We start from the raw sequence: 18,777 nt of genomic DNA on the forward strand, positions 1-18,777 counted from the left end.
TCATTGAAATTAAATGCTTTTCTGGGGATGGAAGGTTCCAGTTTTTTAATGAAATTACTGAGTGTGGTGTAGTGAAATGATTAAAATCTGTATTCCTGGAATGTGGCGGTGAAAAAAAAATCAATAAATGCTAGCACAATTTTGCGGCTGAATGTGAATCCTAAGAAGAAAATAAACTAGCACCAATATTACCATTAAAATCATAGTCCATTAACTGATTTTTCATCAGTCTGCCAAGACATAATTTCTACTAATTTCCTAGAATACATTTTCCTGTGTAATGAGAAGCTTTTCAGATATCCTTGTTAAGACAGGCAGTATTTTTGCCCTTCCCCCAGTGCTCCTGCATTGCAATCATTGTGCTTGCACTTATTATGTTACAAATGACCGAGGTAAGGCTGACATTCTCATTGCATGCAAAAAGACCGAGTCTGCCAAGCTTTTTTTTTTCCTAATGAAGCAGCTTTGTGAAATCTCTCCATGTGCTAATACTAATGAAGATCCTCCAGCACAATTAAAATCACAGCCAGCGTCTGAAGAGGAAACACAGAACAATAGTATCTCTCTCCATGTGCATATTATTTTGATGTTACAACCAGCTTTTGTTCAGATTCAGTGTTGAAAACCTTCACATTTCAAATGGCCCTTGACAGTGCAGAGCATCGTCAGCAACTTACATGCTCCAATTTCAGAGTGGGGGGGAAAAACACAAACCCATCTTGCATTTTCTCTCTAGTTCTAGTCGAAGTAATGTTCTTTTTGACCATATTTTAAGCTTTACTTTTACAGTTTTCAGGAAGCAAAGCTTTGTTTGGAATGTACTTTAACCCTGACTTAATTAGAGTTTTATGCCATAAAGATGGAAACACTACACGAAGGGTGAACTATTGAATCCAAGGAGTGCTGTGTATTCTTCCTTTAATAAAATCATCCCTTTCTCTAAATGTACAGACATTTAGTTGTTTATTATAATTACTGCAGTACACCACTCAGTGTACTACATGGTTGAGCAGTGGTTTGCTATGCAGTAACAATACAGGGGCAGAAGTCCTATGAATGACGTTAAACATGCTGTTCAGCCAGCCAGGTCCTACTCGTAAGTAGATATACTGAGAACCCAGAACTGTAAGCCTTCATCATTTCAAAGCAAAGTTATCCGTTTGTCTGTTTGATTTGGTTTTGCCATTGTTTCTCGCTTGCACGATACTAACAGCATTAAGTTTCGGGGTGAATCGGAAACGGTTCATTTGATGGCCTGAACAGAGCAACCCACCCGTCCTCCCGTTTCCTACTGCCTGAAGTGTGCTGTATCACTTGATAGCTTGCACACTCCCTTACACCAAAGGGAGTCTGATCCCAGCTCGGCGTCCCTAACGCCCGCTTGAAATCCTCCGCCTGTTTACACTTCAGCTTAAACGTGTTCCTTGAACAACGGTGTTTACGATTCCAGCCCCCTCCAGGCATCACTCGAAGGTTCCCCCCCCCCACACACACACCTCGAAATACAAAAACCCAAGTCCAGCCGACACACACACAAAGCAGCTCAACTTCGTTGTAAACTTGAGGAGACACGACTCCGGTGCTTGAGCCGAGAGGGAAGCAGCAGAGCGGACGGAATACGGGGGGGGGGGGGCGACTTTGAAGATCCAGGAATGCCTCGGCTGCCTTTTGGATCTGATCGGTCATTTATTACTAAGGCTGAAAGGAGATAAACAATTCCGTGTGTGTGTCTCTGCATGTGTGTGTGTGTCTCTCTCCCTCTTCCCCCCCCCCTTAACAGCAAGTTTCATTGTTAGAAAGAGAGGAGCCGAGCCGGTTGACGTCACTTCGGGCTCGTCGCGAAGCCTTCGCCTGGAAGGGAAGCTGAATAAACCTTGAGAGAAGAGAATCGGCTTCAATCGGCCGCCGCTGTGGAGGAACTGAGCAGAGAGGCAGCCCAGAGCGGGAGAGGGGAAAGAGAAACACGGACGCGCGCACGGTCCCTGTCTCTCTCACACACACAGACACACACTCACACACACACACACAGACACACACACACGGTTCCACTATCATGAAGCCCTCTCCTTAGCCTTCTTTCTTCGCTCCCTTCTTCAGGCTGTCCGTGGCGCGGGTGGGAGAGAAAGCGACCTCCCTTTCCCTCCAGATCAGGCGCATCCACCGTTGTTGTGACCCGACCTCCCCCCCCCCCCCACACACGGCTCCTCCTTGCCGAGCAAAAGGGGTGTGAGAGTGTACGTGGTGTGTGTGGAAGCTCTCTCTCTCTCTCTCTTCCCAACTGCAAAAGGTGAGTTCGAATCGATTTCGGGGGGCGGTGAAGGAGGGCGTGTTGTGGAGGGGGGGGGAGAAAGGAGAGGATTGCTTTTAAGGTGGACGTGGGGGCTGCGTTTGTTCCAAAAACATCGCCCGACTTGCATGTAAGCCAAGTGTCGTGAAACCGGGGTTGGGGGGGGGAAGAGAAGAGAGAGAAAGAAGTGGAGGTGAAACGCCGACGACGGGGGTGAGTGGGTGGGATCCTGGCTCTTGGGAAGATCTTGTGGGGGTTCTTGCTCGCAGCTCTTTGTTGCTGGGGATGGAAGAAGGGGGCCGGCTTGTGCATCCGAGGGACGCCTCTTGTTTGTGTCTGTGTGCGTGCGTGTAGATTTTTAAAAGCACAACAACAAAAACAAAAAGCCACCCGGCTTCGGCGGCGATGGTCGCGGTGGATCCAAGTCTGGAAAGTGAAACTGACCTTGTGCTCTCTCTCTCTCTCTCTCTCTCTCTCGGGACAGGAAGGGCGGGAGGGGCTGGCACCGGGCGCAGGGGCGGGCGCAGGGGAGCTGGCAAGCCCTCGGGAGCGCCCGCCGGCGTGGCAGCTCCTTCGCCCGCTTTCAGCCCCCTTGGGTGGCCGGAGAGAAAGTCTGGGGACTCTTGCCTGTGGTTAGCCCGGGGCTTCCTCCTCCTCGCCCTGGAGCTTCTCCGCTTTTGTGTCCTTTTCTTCCCAGCCCTTCTCTCTCTCTCTCTCTCTCTCTCTCTCTCTTCCTGGTCGGGAGGCCTTTCCGCCTGGCTTCCTTCAGCCGCCTTGGGCACTGACAGCCCCGCTCGCCCGTCCTCGGCACCCGAGACGACCCTCGCCGCCTTCTTTTATTGCCCCGTCGCTTTTGCCCCCTCTGCTGGCCAGTAGGAGCAAAGGGCAGAAGACGGGGACACACGCACCCCCAACACACACACACACACACACACACACACACACACACACACACACACACACACACACACAGAGAGAGAGAGACACAGAGCCCCAGTGAATAGGGGGCGGGTAGAAGGCAATGAAGGGGGGACCCCTCGACTCTCTCTGTACGGTCAAGTCTGAGGTCTTCCCCCCTTCTCCCCATCCCACAGCAAACTCCTCTCTCTCTCTCTCTGGCACACACAGCCTTTCATTTCTCTCTCTCTCTCTCTCCCCCCCGCCCCCAAATTATGTTTGTTTTATTTCCTTTTAAATGCTGGGCTGCCCGAGTTGATCCAAACACTCTGCTTTAGGGGGTTTTCTTTTAAAAGCGGACTGGGCTGGGGGGAGAGAAAGCATGCAAGCAAGGGGGGGGACCTCGTCTACGCTTCTCGTGGGGGGGACTTTGCTGCTTTCTTTTCTCTCCCTTTTCTTTTCTCTCCCCCTTTATCTTTTGTGCGTGTTGCTTCCTTATAAAGCCGGAGAGGCAGCTGCAGCCCTTCGCTGAGTTGTTGAAATTTATCCCTTTGTGTATATTACAATATCCTCCATTTTTCTGCCCTCTAAACAAGAGCCTTTCGCCATCTTGGGCTTCTTCTTTTTAAAATTTTTTTTCCCCAAGTCTGTCTCTGTGTATGTGTCTCTTTTAAAGGGTAGAAGACGAAACCCTTCTCGTCCTTTTTGGAGAAGGCACGAAGTTTAGGGAGCCTGAGTGTGACGTCATGCAAAGTTTTAGAAGGATATTTTGCCCATTGCACAACGTGTGTGTGTTTGTGTTTTTTTCCCCTTCTCAAGGGATTTCTGGTGTTTCAAGTTTGAAGCTGTGTTAAAGAGGAGGGTTATAATTTAGTTTATGAAAATGCATAAACAGGACTTTCATGGGAAGTCTAGCCTGTGTATTTTTATTATTATTATTATTTTGGTAACAGGTGGAGAAATACTGGTTTAAATAGACTAGGCTGTTCTTTTGTAGTCTTCCATTAGTTCAAATACAAGTCTTTATTTTGGGCCACAATTGATTTTTTTAAAAAGAAAATTAGATGGTGTAGCAATTCACTGACAGAGAATTTGCTTTCATTTGTCAGGGGGTCGGCTGTCATAGGCATAAGCGATGCCACTGCTTAAGAAAGAACTTTGCTTGCTTTGTTGAAGGCAAGGAGGACAGCATAAGGTCTCTTGCAAATGCAAAAATAAATGTTTGTTCTTACTCTGCTATTTATAGAAGCCAGGTTAGTATTACTCATATTCTGGAGAGGACCTGTAGATGCTGCATGCACTGCAGATTATGCCCCAGATGGTGGAGTGTTTCTCTGTGCCTCCCCCTCCCCCAAATGTAGTTAGTATGCTAAGTTCTAAATTACTCTTTTAAAAGCCAATCATACTATCTCTGGCTATAAGCTCTTATGTATTCGGTTGTGAAAGGGAAATAAAAAGTGCTGTGTTTTTAATTTATCTCTCAACAGATTTCCTTTTTCAATTTTATGAAAAGTTATCCTAATCGCAGGTCAAAACTTAAAGATGGAGAACTTCATACAAAACAGGACCTTTAAATAGAATTCTACTTTTCTGTTCTGCTTCCTGTACTTGTTTTGTTTTTCCTTTCCCATATTTACAACAGGACTAAACTCCCTGTGTTTAATTTGCATTCCCTTTGTCTTCATAGTTAGAGGGGGGGAGCCATCATTGAGTACAATTAACATGGAAACTAATAGGAACATTTTAATACATCCAAATGTTGTTTTCATCAATACACTCAAAACTAAGTGACCGATCTAGCATCTCTTTATGACTGAATAGGAAATATGCTTTCATTTTTACAAAAGTAAGCTATTTGACCCAGTATGTTCTTTTATTTTTCTTTGAGAAAAAAGGCTACTTCAGAAAGCCTCACTGAATTGAACCGCTGCCAGTTATGTGAGTCTTAGGTAGATAAAAATGTTGAAATAGTTAAAAGCACATAGAACAGATGGCTTTAAATTATACATGCAACAAAGGCCTGGAAGATTTGACAGATTATAAATGGTGAGCAGCAGAAGATAAGCAGTATAAGAAAATTGTAGTTAAGTATATTTGATATCTCACATGTAAGCTGATTTTTTTTAGTGACAATGGTTCATAATCAGCAAAGCATGAAATATAAAGAAAATTGTAGTTGAAAACAGTTTTCTGTATTATATATGTCTGCATGTGGGCAGATGGGAATCATATACTGTCTATACCCTATTTCCCCGAAAATAAGACCTAACCTGAAAATAAGCCCTAGTATGATTTTTCAGGATGTTCGTAATATAAGCCCTACTCCAAAAATAAGCCCTAGTTAAGTGAAACCCTGCCCTCCACCATTGTGCAACAACCAGAAGAAGATGACATGACTGTACTGTATTTGAATAAATGTAGATTGTTGTACATGAAAAAAATAAAACATCCCCTGATAATAAGCCCTACTGCATTTTTGGAGCAAAAATTAATATAAGACCCTGTCTTATTTTCAGGGAAACACAGTAGGAACATTTTAGATTTTTGAGATACTTTCACACAATTTGAATCCAGTCTGACAAGAAAGGTTCCTTTAATGTCTGGGATTTTGCTATTTTTTTGAAGTTGCAATTTATAAAATAAAACACTGGGAAAAACAGTTTTTTTTTAAAAAAGTGGTGTAAGGAAGTAAGATCAGGGTTTAGAGTTGTTAATGTCTTTTTTAAATGAAAGATTAGATAACAATTTCTTGTTCTGAAATTGATAGATAAACAGATCTATGAACAGTACTCCTTTTGGGTGCTTAGCTGTGGGATTACAATGGTGATGGCTATCCTTCAAACAAAGTCAGTAATTGAATGAATGAATATATATTTCCAACAAAGTGGTATTCACACTTAAAGTTCTGACTTGCAGTAAGTTTGCATTGTGAAACAATTTAAATTGTTAGTTGTGTGTGGGGTGGAAGCAATGGAGAGATTGAAATTTGTGGACAGTCTATTTCTTGTAGTAAGATTGCTGCAGTTATGAAGGATATTAATGCAAAATCAAAAGAGCTATTGACTGTGGTGGCGTACTGCCCATTCATCTCTGGTTCATGGTAAGATAAAACATGCCATACAGTGTAAGGATTTGGAAGGTTTTTTAAAATTACTTTTTACAAGACATTCACTGAAAATTCAAATAGAGGAGTAATAGAAGCCTTATATTTTTGGAAGCCTTCTCTTTTCTTCATTTCTTTGTTTGCATGTTTATTGCAGAACTGCAGTGCAAAGGAGCAGATGTTTTGCCAAACATCCTGATGTGTTGCTTTTTCTTAGGGGAGTGCGTCGCTGTTCCTTCTGATGCATTGGCTTGACAGCTGGTTGATTTCATGGAGCTGCTAAGAAGCCATTAGTGGTGTCATTGAATTGAAACAGAACAGTCACTCCCAGCTTGAACTGCAATTGTTAAAGTCTTTGTTGCTACTTTTGTGTTCCTACACAAGATGTAGAATATCACAGTTGCAGCAAAGTTCAGTCCTTCTTTTTGATCCTCTTGAATTAGTGAAAGCATGTGGTGGAGCAGGATTGTTTGTAAGTGCTAAATATTCTTATTAAACCATACCAAGAAGGAAAAGAAATGTGATTTTTTTTCTCCTAAAGATAAAGAGGGGAAAAAATTAAAATACATGACGAACACAATAGGAGAAAAACATCCTCTGGACTAGCACTGCAGTTCTTCTAAACCAGAAGTGGTAATAGTGGTAGTAGTAACAGTATTTGTTGTTAAAACTGGCCCTGTGCTGTTATATATTTTCAAGAGTGCATTTCAGTTTTAAAAGTAATTATCACAGTCCAGTACACATTTATGCACCCTAAAGTCTCATGATACACAATAGGTCTTGCTTGTGAAAGACAGAGGCCCATGGTGCAATACAGCTCATAGATATTTTTGGTTTAGAATAGGGGTTGAATTATGTTTGGCTGTATTCTAGTGAGCGGTGTATTTGAAACCACAAATACTACGATTTCAGTGAGGATCAAAAGCAGCAGAATTTGTTGTATTTGAAAAATGTAGTTAAGACGTCACATCTTATTAACCGCTGAGACAATCTTGCTGGTCATTTGTATTAAAACAGTTTTCAACAGCAACCTATGGCCTGTAAAAAAACAATAAATGTATTCATAAAATGCTAGAATAGACAAGAAAAATGGTAAAGTTAATGAGATAGGCAATTACACTCTTACAGTGCAAGGCTAGTTGAAAATTGATCACTTGCAAACAAATATGTGTATTAATGAAATCAAAGAATGGAGGGGGAGTGTGATTTCAGCCAGATATAATGTGAAGAAAACTGTTTCGTATACTATATTTATAAGTCACTGGGGTGGATGAGCAATTGAGAGAACTGTTAAAATAATAGTAATAAATACCATTTGCATTTGTGTGTTATGAGCCATCAAGTTGCTTTTGACTTAAGCCAAGCCTTGTAGGGTTTTCAAGGTACATTTGGTGCTCAAGTGGTAGCGTACAATTGCCAACCCCTAGTGAGTTTCAGAAGACAGGAGGACCCGGAGTGCTCTGGTCCATGGGGTCACGAAGAGTCGGACACGACTAAACAACAACAACAAAGTGAGTTTCCATGGTTCACCATGGGTTTGAACCCAGGTCCTCTGAGTCCTAGTCCAACGCTCTAGACAGCAGTGGTTCGTGCCAGCATTTGTATAGTACATTGCAAGTGTTTAGAAGACTTCATTGGTCTATTATCTAATACAGCATTTACAAAAGTCGGGTAAGGGAAGTAAACAAGTGGTATCATTTTGGTGTTGCAGATGGAGACCACAGGCTAGCCTAAGGTAATCTAACAAGTTTGTGGTTGAACTAAGATTTGAATCACAATCTTCCAACTCATGCTGTTAGGGTGCAGTCCAAAGCCACTCAGTGGGGCCTGAGTAATGCTAAATTCAGTGATACTTACATGTTCTATAACCTAAAGGTATGCAACACTTGTGTTGCAGGATAGACCAGGTTCGACATAAAACTTTTATCTCAGATCTTAGAGAACAACTGGCACTTAGAAACAGCAATACTAGTTTTGACTGACAGTTCAAAATTGTATAAGGCGGTCTCCTGTGTTCTTAACTAATTTGTGCACTGTTCTTCAGCTGGAAGAGCTTGCATAATGGCTTGCATGTGAACGAAAACAAGACTTGCTAGGCAAGTAAGCATATGTTGAGTTTACATACGTATGTCATAATGCTGTACTACTTGGTTAAAACTTGCCAACTTGATTTCAGCTCCTTCAATATTGTTTTTGTAGGTTCTTAGGATGTACAATATGGGAGTAGAGCCAATGAAATTAATGGAACTTAAAAAGTCATGACTATCTTATGTTTGATGTCAGTAGGTCTTTTCTAAGGTTGACAAGACGGTACCTGTTGTGTTAAAGATGTAGCACCCCAATTTCATTTTGTATTTGGGGTGCCATAGATTCTTAGAGAACCCATATGGAGAAAGGGGATATTGAACCCATCATTCCTCAGATCTGATTTTACAAATAACCCCCCATTGGTTAAAATGCTTATTTTACAAATTGGTTTGAATGGGACTTAACTATAAGCCCAGAAGTTCAGGGTGGAGGGCTGGATACTCAGTAGGATTGTGGGAGGGAAGGACCATGTTTCTTCCTTCTGTGCAGGTTCTGTGTGTCATAATAAATATTGCCCCAACAAAAGGGGGAAAAACTTAGTTTAAAGTTAGAATGTATTCTTTGAATGCGGCCCCATATTTCTTTCTGCCTAAAATTCTGAAGTGGAGGTGCTACAGTCAAGAAATTGTATTGTGGAATCTGTGTTATGCACTATTATGGTCTTTCTATATGTTAAATAACAGACAGTAATAACATTATTATCATTCAAAAAGAAACCTTTTGGGGTGTGTAATGCATTAAGTGGAATGCCTAGTGTAGTGCAGTGAACAGAGTGATGGACTCAAGAGGCATGGATTCGAATCCCTGCTCAGTCATGGAAGTTCACTGGGGATGTAGAACTGCTAAAACTACTTCTGAAAGACCTCATTTGCCTTGAAAGCCCTATTAGGGTTGCTAAAAGTCGGTTCCAGCTTGACAGCACATAAGAACATAATACGTTAACTGTCCATCTAAACAGTTTCCCCAATCCAGTGACCGTAAACAAAGATTCTGTAAAGAAAATAACTGCACTGGGATATTGTAATGCATTATTTTTCTCTCCAGCCCGCTTGCTTACTTTGAAGTAATGCTAGGAGTGAGATATACGTATTTAAACATTATTTCGAAGATAGTACTTCATGTGTATCTGTAACAGAAAATAGGATTGAAATAGAAAGAACTTCACCAAATATCAGTGGATGTAATGGGAATAGATAAAAGTGTGATACCCAAGCCTTCATTAAAATAAAGTGAAATTTGCTTAAATGGAAATAGGCTTCCTCTTATGTTTTACTGGTTCAATAGGATAAGCAGCCTGATCTAAAGCACATGTATTTGAAAGTGTATGTGTTATGTGCTGTCAAGTTGCATTCAACTTATAATGACCCTAGTTGGGTTTCCAAGTTATGTGAGATATTTAAGGAGTGGTTTTATCAATGCTACCTCCTCTCCCTCACCATGGGTTTCCATAGCCAAGCAGTGATTTGAACTCAAGTCTCTTGAAACCTAGCCCATCCATCTACCCACAGTCCTCTGTTATATGAGTAAGTTAGCAGTTGGTTGTAAGTAAGACAAACTTACTCAAAAGCAGATATGCATAGAATTGTAGCATGCATGTTATATTCCTGCCATCTCATCAGCATATAGATATAAAGTTTTACCCCAAAATGAATAATGCATGTAGGGTTTATTTATGCAGCTTTACCTTGTTTACTCAGATGTAGAAATAGTTTTTGCTTGTAGCCTGAGCCAGGTCAACTAATGGAATTTTTCCATTCATTTAGTTGAGAAGCAGAATTCAACAGCAGTGTCTTTGGTAGGCTTTGTATATTTGCAGAACCTCGCCTGTACATACATACTCAGGCCTACTCTGCAGTCCTTCACCAACTGAAGGCTTCCATGCCACAAAGAGCTTTCCTGTTTGTAGTTACAGTATTTCCCCCATTCACTTCAGTGGGTAAGGTGTGGACAGTCTGAAACGAAGCAGGCTGCAAAAAACTGCTTTTCCATTTAAGGCAGGGTTGGCTAGCTGATGGCTCTGTAGAAGTTGGTGGACTGCAGCTTACTTTGTCCTTCTGTGTTGGTTCTGCTGATTAGGGTCAACAGGAGTTACAGTCCAACCTCTTAGCCCAAAGTTGCTTGTTCCTAATACAAGGAAGAGGAGAAGAAGCTGAAGGAGGAATATTGCTTTCACATGGGAAGGGACATGGGACTCTTTGAAGTTTCTGTGTTTTTTGAGTACGTGTTTTCTATCTCTTGCTCTGTCAAAATTTGCTCAACAGATGCATTTCTTTGAAAGAAGTGTTTCAAGTACAGTATATGCTGCTCTTCAGATGTACAACAGAGTTCTGCAGTTCTGCACAGGGAGACTTCAGTATTTTAAGTGGTATGGAACAATTGCCTCAAAAGCTTGATTGTAAAGGGAAAAATAATTTTTGCGAAGTGCTTGAGTTTTTTGAAATGTTAGATCTTTAAAGCTGATTTATAACATTCAAGCGGCATCATTTTTTGTTTGTTCTTTGTTTTGTTCGTCCATATGGTTATCATCAGCACAATTATGTGCGTTCAGATTAACACAAAGGAGTAGTAATGTCCTTTGGATTTGCCTGCTTTTAGTATATTTGGCAACTGTGCCATGTGAATCTTGTTTGCTCTTTCCCCATAACGTTATTCATACTCATCAGGGTAAAACAGGTCCACCATTTGGATTTTTATGTAAACTTAAGGATTATTTCCCACCACAGAATTCAGTTCACATTGAGCCACGGGCCTAAACATGTTTACTCAGAAAATAGTTCCTCTGACTCAGTAGGACTTGCTTTGACTAGTTCTATTCAGGCATTGTGGGTGTAAGAACCACAAAGAAGGAAGGAACATGTTAGTTGCGCCCTATCATCACTCTGTACATGTCACAGGAATCTTTTCTGTCCACATAGGCTGCTCCCTGTGTGTGAGAGGGAGCACCTGCATTTTCCAAGAATAGCAAAAATTCCTCCCTGGAGAAATTTGCTTTCACCACTTGGAGAATGCTGACCAAGGTGGGAAAGGCAAAGCATAGATTCTCGTTTTTGCTCTGCCCCATCATGTTCCCTGTACTGATAGCGAAACCCCTGAATTCATCTTCTCTATTAATCTGGTTTATGGTGGCAGTCTTACATCTAGAGGACATGAGTATCTTTAGTACTGTTCTTGAATGGGACAGTAACTAGTGGTAACCCAGCAGCTAATGAAAGGTTGCTGGATGACTCCTAGGGAGGTGTGATTCCTGATTCTCTTTTCAGCTTTGAAACATTTTCCAGCTCAGTTTAGTGCATGTTTTCTCAGATGTCATTCCCACTGTGTTAAATGGGGTTTACTGCAAGGTAAAATTGTATAGGATGGCTGACATACTTGGTATCTTAAAAAATTGAAAGTTTATTTTAATATATATGTAATCTTGCCTAGCACCAGGCTCCGTTCACATGTAAATATTGATTTTCTTTCTTCTGCTCTTTTTTTGAGGGGGTAGCATCTTCATGTTGTCCCTGTAGTACCATATATATCTCATTAAATGTAGGGGTGAGTGGATAAAATCCTTTGTTTTGTTTTCATAATTAAAGTATAGCATTTAATTTCTAAATAAAGTTGAGCAGCATTGGGGAAGTCAACATTTAATTCTGAAATTTCCTACCAAGGTATTTCTTACTGCAGTAAATAGCCTAAGTGGTTATTTCAGTGTTTCACTGCCTCTGTTAGCCTTGGTAGGATCAGATTAATAATGGATGTGAAGCTATATTGAATCTACATAGCAAAACCCCACTTTGTTCTTTGTGTGTATTCCGCATAATTGTGTCTATGGGAGTTGTGTCTCTATTCTTTTGAAATCAGAAAAATTAAAGGAAAGGGATGCTCACACCTGAGAGTACAGTTTAAAAGATTACCACTCTGTTGCGGTTTATGCGTATTTGGGAATTTTAATATTGCTCTATTGTAGCTATTATCATGCAATGCTGATGATTAGAAGGGTGGGAGAAAGAGATGCCCTCACTGGGATTCAGTGGTTTGATCACTGAACCGCTAGGTGAGAGGGCACAAAATTAAAAGTGAAACTTTTGTACCCACAGTGCTATTCTGAATGCTCCACATGAATGCTGTCCTATTGAACAGAATAAGATTTTTAATGCATTCAGTATTGGATTTAAAATAAATGGAAGCTTGGAAAATGCATTTTTATAAAACATCAAAAGATATTGTGATGGTAGGGTAGAATTATACGGAGATGCCTGTGTGTTTACAGAAAATAGCATTCTTATTTATAAAAAAATATATAGAAAGCCAATTATCTCTGCAGTGTTTGGGTAAATTTATGCAGTAAGCAAAAACTGCTTAATTCTTTTTTTTTCTGACGGGAAATTCAGCTCCAAAGATAATTATTGCACTGGTCCAATGGATGTGCAGAGACATAATAGTGTGTTTTTAACCCTGTTTTTCTGTTCTTACACTTTTCCACAAGCATGCACTCATTAATCAAAGACGCTGCACTCCTGCTGAGGGCGGAGAGGTTCATCAAATTGGCAGCCGGTTTGGTGCAAAGAACGGTGTACTGAAGCTCTTAACGCGCTGGGACATAAATAAATCTAAGGTCTTTGTATGCAAACCCTGGAGGTTAATACTGCATAATTCAATGTCCTGTCTTTGTTTTTATGATTGATGTTTTTAAATGTTTGAAGCTTGATGCAAGTCTTCTACTAGGTCAGGGCTGACAATCTGATTCGCTGAAGCACAAAAAGGAAAAAAAGCATTAGGCTGGCAAGGGGACTTTGAGTATGCTGCAGAGATTTTGATTCCCCCCCTCCTTCCTCGTGAAAGATCATTGTCATATTGCCTGAGCTGTTATAAGAGTGTTCCCGTGATTGACAACCCCTGCTGTGATAATGGACCTAGTGCATAAAATGCCAATAGTTTGGCCCTATTTGTTCTGAAGCTTAGTGTTATTTGTATCCTTAACAGACCTAATGTGTAGAACCAGGAAAAACTACAGAGATTTCTCAATAGAAGTAGTGCTGGTTTTTGGTTTAAACATGGATTGGTTGCATATTCATAATTCGAGGACAGCTGGTTATAGCCACAAAACAGTCATTTGCAAGCTATTATAGGCCATTCTGCTTGTATATGGAACCTCGTTGTGAGCTCAGTATAGCCCACCCCCAGTTTATTGATCTACCTGCATTTAAAATCTGGTCACTGCTGTTGAGCAGGCCTTTCATTTTTGCTATGCTTGCAACAGAGATGAGGTTCAATTTTGAATGTTTAACTTTAACTAAATGCTGAAGAAAATGTAAAAATGGCAAAGTGGGGTCTTTGAAGAAACAAACCATACACCTTAAAAACATGAAGTCCTATTTGTTAGAAGCATATTTTCTCTGCCTTCTGAATCCTTTAACTGATTGTGGAGTTCTGAGGAAGTAACCCCTTAGATTCAGTCAAGGTTACACTCTTGACTTCCCAGCTCTTAATATACAGTGACATGTTGGCCCGTACACAGAGATTATTTGCTTGTATATGTGTGTAGGGAAGAGTAATAAAGGGAAGCAGAGCTACATGCAAGGAAGAACATTGCAGAAAAGTGGTAGCTACGTAAGAAGGGCCTTCTAGGTAACCCATGTTCAAACTGATAGTAGAACTTACGGTGTGTTCTCACAAACGCTTTGGATATAGTGGGATCACATTTCTTTTTGATTCATTCTGCATTGAAAGAGATTGGGATGGTATTCATGTTTGTTTTATTTTTAATCTTTATGTGAAAGTGCTCATTGTTCAAATGGTGTATATACCCTTCATCAGTGACCCTGTCTCAGTAGCATTCTGGTTGATCTGATCTGTTGAGTATGCAAATATTGATGCTCCCTAGGCCACTGGGTAAGTGGCATGCACGCAGTAAGCTACTGCGGGTTGTGTGAAAGGCTGGATAACACATGGCAACTTGTGGTCCAGACTGAGGATTGACTCGGGAGGAACTGCTTTTGTTTCAGTGGAATTTACTGCCAAGTACAAATGTTCAGCACCATTTAACTTTCTGTGCTTATCTTCTATTTTAAAATTTATCTTGAGGCCTCTTCCTTTGAGCAGAGGAAAGGTTTGTTTCTTATGTGATACTTAAAGATCAGAGTTTTTTTTTTTGCAAAAGAATGTATCTCCTAGAATTTGGATCTAGAATGATGAAGACGAGATGGACCATCAGCAGCTTGTCATCATACACAAAGCAGAACAAAAATCCTGTTGGATATAAATGTAATATATTGACTAACAGCAAATGTTACTTTCTCAGCATGGAGAATAAAGAAGTACCATCTTTTAATAGATGAAATCCAGTAGTATGTGGCAGCTAGAGTAGGCCTGTTCAATTAGTGGAACTTACAGAGGAGCTAACTCACCAACTCCTCACTGATCCAAAGGGCCTACTCTAGTTGTAACCTGCTACTGGATTTCAGCCACTGTGTGAGTACAATTTTCTGGATGCAAGCTCGAAGCTGTCAACTGCTTCTGCTGCTACTAAAGCAGGCATTCTTTTTCTTCTGTTATTTATTCAAGCCCCCCTTGTGTCTCTTTAACCAGCAGTATGACCTTTCTAAACCACATTTCAGGAGAGGAGCAGTAAACTGTTAAACTAGTTTAGCTATGAACTATGTTGCCCTGGAATTGTGTTGTTTTTGTTGTTATCCTTCAGTGTTTTATGCAAGGACAGTCTCTGTGTTGCTTCTGACTGCTTATGTATTCATTATTCGTAAAAGCATTTTGAAACACTGCCTGGTATTCAACAGTGGGGTTTTAAAAAAATAAAATAATAGTTTGTACTTTCTTATTTTTCTGGGTCATAGCCATCAATGGCAGGGAGCATGCCCTCCCTCTCAGCCAATAAGAGATCTAACTTCTCTTTGCCTGCTCTTATGTGAGTGATTGCCATTCAGTCTTGGGGGCTGCAGTGAGGGGGGGGGGAAGTCCAAAAACAAGCTTGTTCTCAAGCTTTCTTTGAAAGTTCAGAGCAGTGATGATAGGAGAGACGGTCTCTGATTTTGAACCGGAAAACAGAATTGAGAGAAGAATTGTTTAGCTCCCCCTCTTCTGCTTACACTTTACTCCAAAGCAAATAGAGGAAAACACACAGGAACTATAAATATGTTTTTAACCATAAGACTCATCCAGGTGGAATATTTTCTGCATTTCATGTGCACTGATGATGCCAGTATTTTTCCCACTCTCAAGATGATGTAAGGCTTCAGTTGGTACCTACTATGATAAAAATGTAACCAAAAAAGCACCCTCTTTTTCAGTGCTTTTTAAAACTACCCCAGGGAAAAAAAACATTGGACTTGTGGCATAATTCAGGCAGCAAGGACTTCACTGGTTGCCCTCCTTATCCTTGTTCTTTCTGGTTGGAAGCTTTCAATTTAGCACTATTCCATGTAAACAAAATGAGAAGCAAAGATCCAGCAAATAAGCAGTACAGAAGATAATTTCTAGAGTTTCCTCCAGATTTTGAAAACAGTGGGTTTTGAAGGCAGCTGATTTCCAAGGAGGGTTAACCTTGGATATCTACTGGGTTGGAAGCTTTCAGTTTATAGCAGCACTGTTCTAGTTAAAGAAATCAAACCAAAACATGTATGTATCCAGTAGAGCATAATTCTAGGATTTCATCCTCATTTTATAAACAGTCAAACAATTGGTTTTGGAAGTTAACTGATTTCTAAAGTGCATTAGCAGAGACCTAGCTGTTTTGTGCTAGTTGATGCCACTTAAGCACATATTTTTCCAGAATTTCTGGCCACACGAAATCTTCTCTCTTAAGAAATCAGCAGCTCTTTAAGCAGCAGGTCAAAAATCTTTTCAGGAAGCTTTTGGAAATCCTGAAAGAAACCCTCTAAATTCCTTTTAAAAATCTTTAAATAGATCTTGTCAGCTGAGTAGTTTTTCTTTGCTTCATTAGATTTCAGGATCAGGTTTTCTTTAATTACTATACATACCATGACGAGATGTCGTAATTTACTCGATCACATTATGCTAAAATTATTCATAGAATCTTTATGGAGCAAAGAAAGTAAAAACAGGTTCAAGTGATGAATAGTTTCTGTTTTGCTGATCAGCTAGTTTAGAAGAGTAGGAGCAGATGCATGGCCATGTGCAGTTTACTTTGTGTGCAGAGTAATAACCTGCCTAGATCATCTAACAAGGGATGTAGGCATGAATAATGCTATTCATTTTGTTTACTAGAATTTGCTGGCTGAAATCCTGTTGTCATAACTTTATGTCATGCAAGTAGGATGATGTCATCAACCCTCAACGATAATATTTAATTGAAAGCTTCCTGTTCCTTCTTTTGGGTTCTGAAACGCCCCAAGGCTCTTTTTTAATCTGGGTATGATTTTGGGAGCCTTGGAACTAGGGGAGCATTTAGTAGCCAAAAATAACCACCGCCACAGCAGTGATTTTTGACTGTCTAAGGTCTTCCCCTGTCCCAGGGTAACCAAAGGCTTCCCAAGTTTGAAAGGGAAACCTTGGGAGCCTTGGTACCTGAAGTGGGTGGGGTGGAGGAGATTAGGAATTTTTAAATTTAATTAAATTAAAAATTTCAGTCCCCAGATGATATTGTCTGTTTTTACGGCATAAATTTACTTCAACAGGATTTCAACCACTGTGTGGAAGTTACAGGCAAACTCAATCAGAATCAATATGTAATAGAATAATTTATAGAGAATAGAAACAAAACTGGATTTTGTAATTCCAGTTACAAAGCTAGGGTCGCATTCATGTATCCACATGGTGGAGGAATAAACTCTACTGAACAACATGGGACTTATTCCGAAATAGATATGTATAAGAATTGTACTGTATAAGCATATTCCTAAATACAGTATACTTAATCATGAGCAAACCCCATTGAATTGACAGGCCGTTTCCATCTGAGTAAAAATACAGTATGTAGGGCCTAGTATTTATTTAGGCTTCTTGATTAAGCTTGTAATGTCATAATTTCATATGATCCCCCCCATGTGCCTTTGGAATTATTTTGGCAGCTGTGCAGAGGGGAAAATCATGTCAGAATGTAATATTCATATGAATTTTCAAGAACATTTAATTTGGCCATCTTTGTATTGCACAGATTTTTATAGCTCAGACCCATGTATGTTGAAAATTCATATCCAAATACTTAATTTTTTTGTGATAATATTGGACAATTATACTTTGTAAAATTTGAGTCGGTTGCTCCTGGGTGGTCCCTGTGGGGATGGTTGACTCAGTAGTTACATTCCCAACAACAGCATTGAATTATGCTAGAACAGTGGTTCCCAACCGTGGGTAACTCATGTATTCTTGGACTGCAATTCCCAGAAGCCTTCTTTACCAGCTGTGCTGGCTGAGGCTTCTGGGAATTGTGGTCCAAGAAAACCTGGGTTGCTGAAGGTTGGGAACCACAGCACTAGAACATAGTAATGTGCCCTGTATTGTTGGCTCTCCTTGTATTGTCAACACTGATTGACAGTAGCCCTCTGAGAATTCAGATGGGAGTCTTTCCTAGCACTTCCAGAGATGAACAACAACAACAACAACAACAAAATTCTACATATTTTGTTTTGCTGATATTATATACTGCTTTTCTCCCCATAGGGCACCCAAGGTGGCTCACAACAGATAAAACTATAAAACAAACACAATTTTAATATAGAATATCAAAATCATATTAAAATAATCAAAACTATAATAAGATTAAAAACCAAGATTAAAACAAAAGTATTATAAAACATTGCCTGATGATGGAAGGACATGAGGGAGAGGGGCAGCCTGGCTTCTCAAAGAAATAATTTCTGTGTTTTCCATCCCTGAGATGAATGGAGATTCAGTGTTCAAAATATGCAAGTCTGAGGAATTTTTAAAAAGTACTTTATTTTCTTCTAATTTTTAAGATTTCCTCTTAAAAGTAATAATAATGGGAAGGCTTTTAAAAATGTTGGCTGGCATTTTTCTATACTTGACAGGAGTTTTGTCTAGTAATGTCTTGTAAAATAAGAATCCATTGTTTCGAGATGTCCTTCCACCAGTCTTAAAATGTTCTTGAAGGCAAGTGCTAAATTTCTGAATTGCAAGAGAAATCATGCTTAGAACTTAGGACTCTGGTATCCCATTATATATAAAGTAAATCTTACATTGTGTACCATTAGGTTGCCCTACTTGGGTTTTTGAAATATATGACACCCATAAGGCTTTGTCAATGCCACACCCCACAGTGAGAATTTGAACACAGGTCTCCTGAGTTCTAGTCCATCACTCTGTCCACTACACTGACAATCCTCACTTAGATTAGGTTAGTCTGGGTTAATATCAGGCAGTTTTTCTGTGACAAAAAGTTGTTTTTTGAAGGCTAATATTTTCTTTCCTCACTATACTGTAC

At 40.2% G+C, this 18,777-nt stretch overlaps 1 protein-coding gene across 25 annotated transcripts in view; it reads left to right on the top strand.

Annotated features, from left to right (window-relative positions):
* The first annotated feature begins 1,570 nt into the window (after positions 1-1,570).
* Positions 1,571-18,777, top strand: part of BAZ2B (bromodomain adjacent to zinc finger domain 2B) — a 297,222-nt gene continuing 280,015 nt past the window's right edge. For 22 of the 25 annotated variants that reach the window (XR_013536707.1, XR_013536710.1, XR_013536708.1 and 19 more), the window contains exon 1: positions 1,571-2,287. The gene's annotated coding sequence lies outside the window, so the exon portion shown is untranslated. The other 3 variants (XM_078376166.1, XM_078376183.1, XM_078376164.1) reach the window with 2 other exon arrangements.

This window comes from Pogona vitticeps, chromosome 1, assembly GCF_051106095.1.
Source record: "Pogona vitticeps strain Pit_001003342236 chromosome 1, PviZW2.1, whole genome shotgun sequence".
Lineage (NCBI taxonomy): Eukaryota > Metazoa > Chordata > Lepidosauria > Squamata > Agamidae > Pogona > Pogona vitticeps.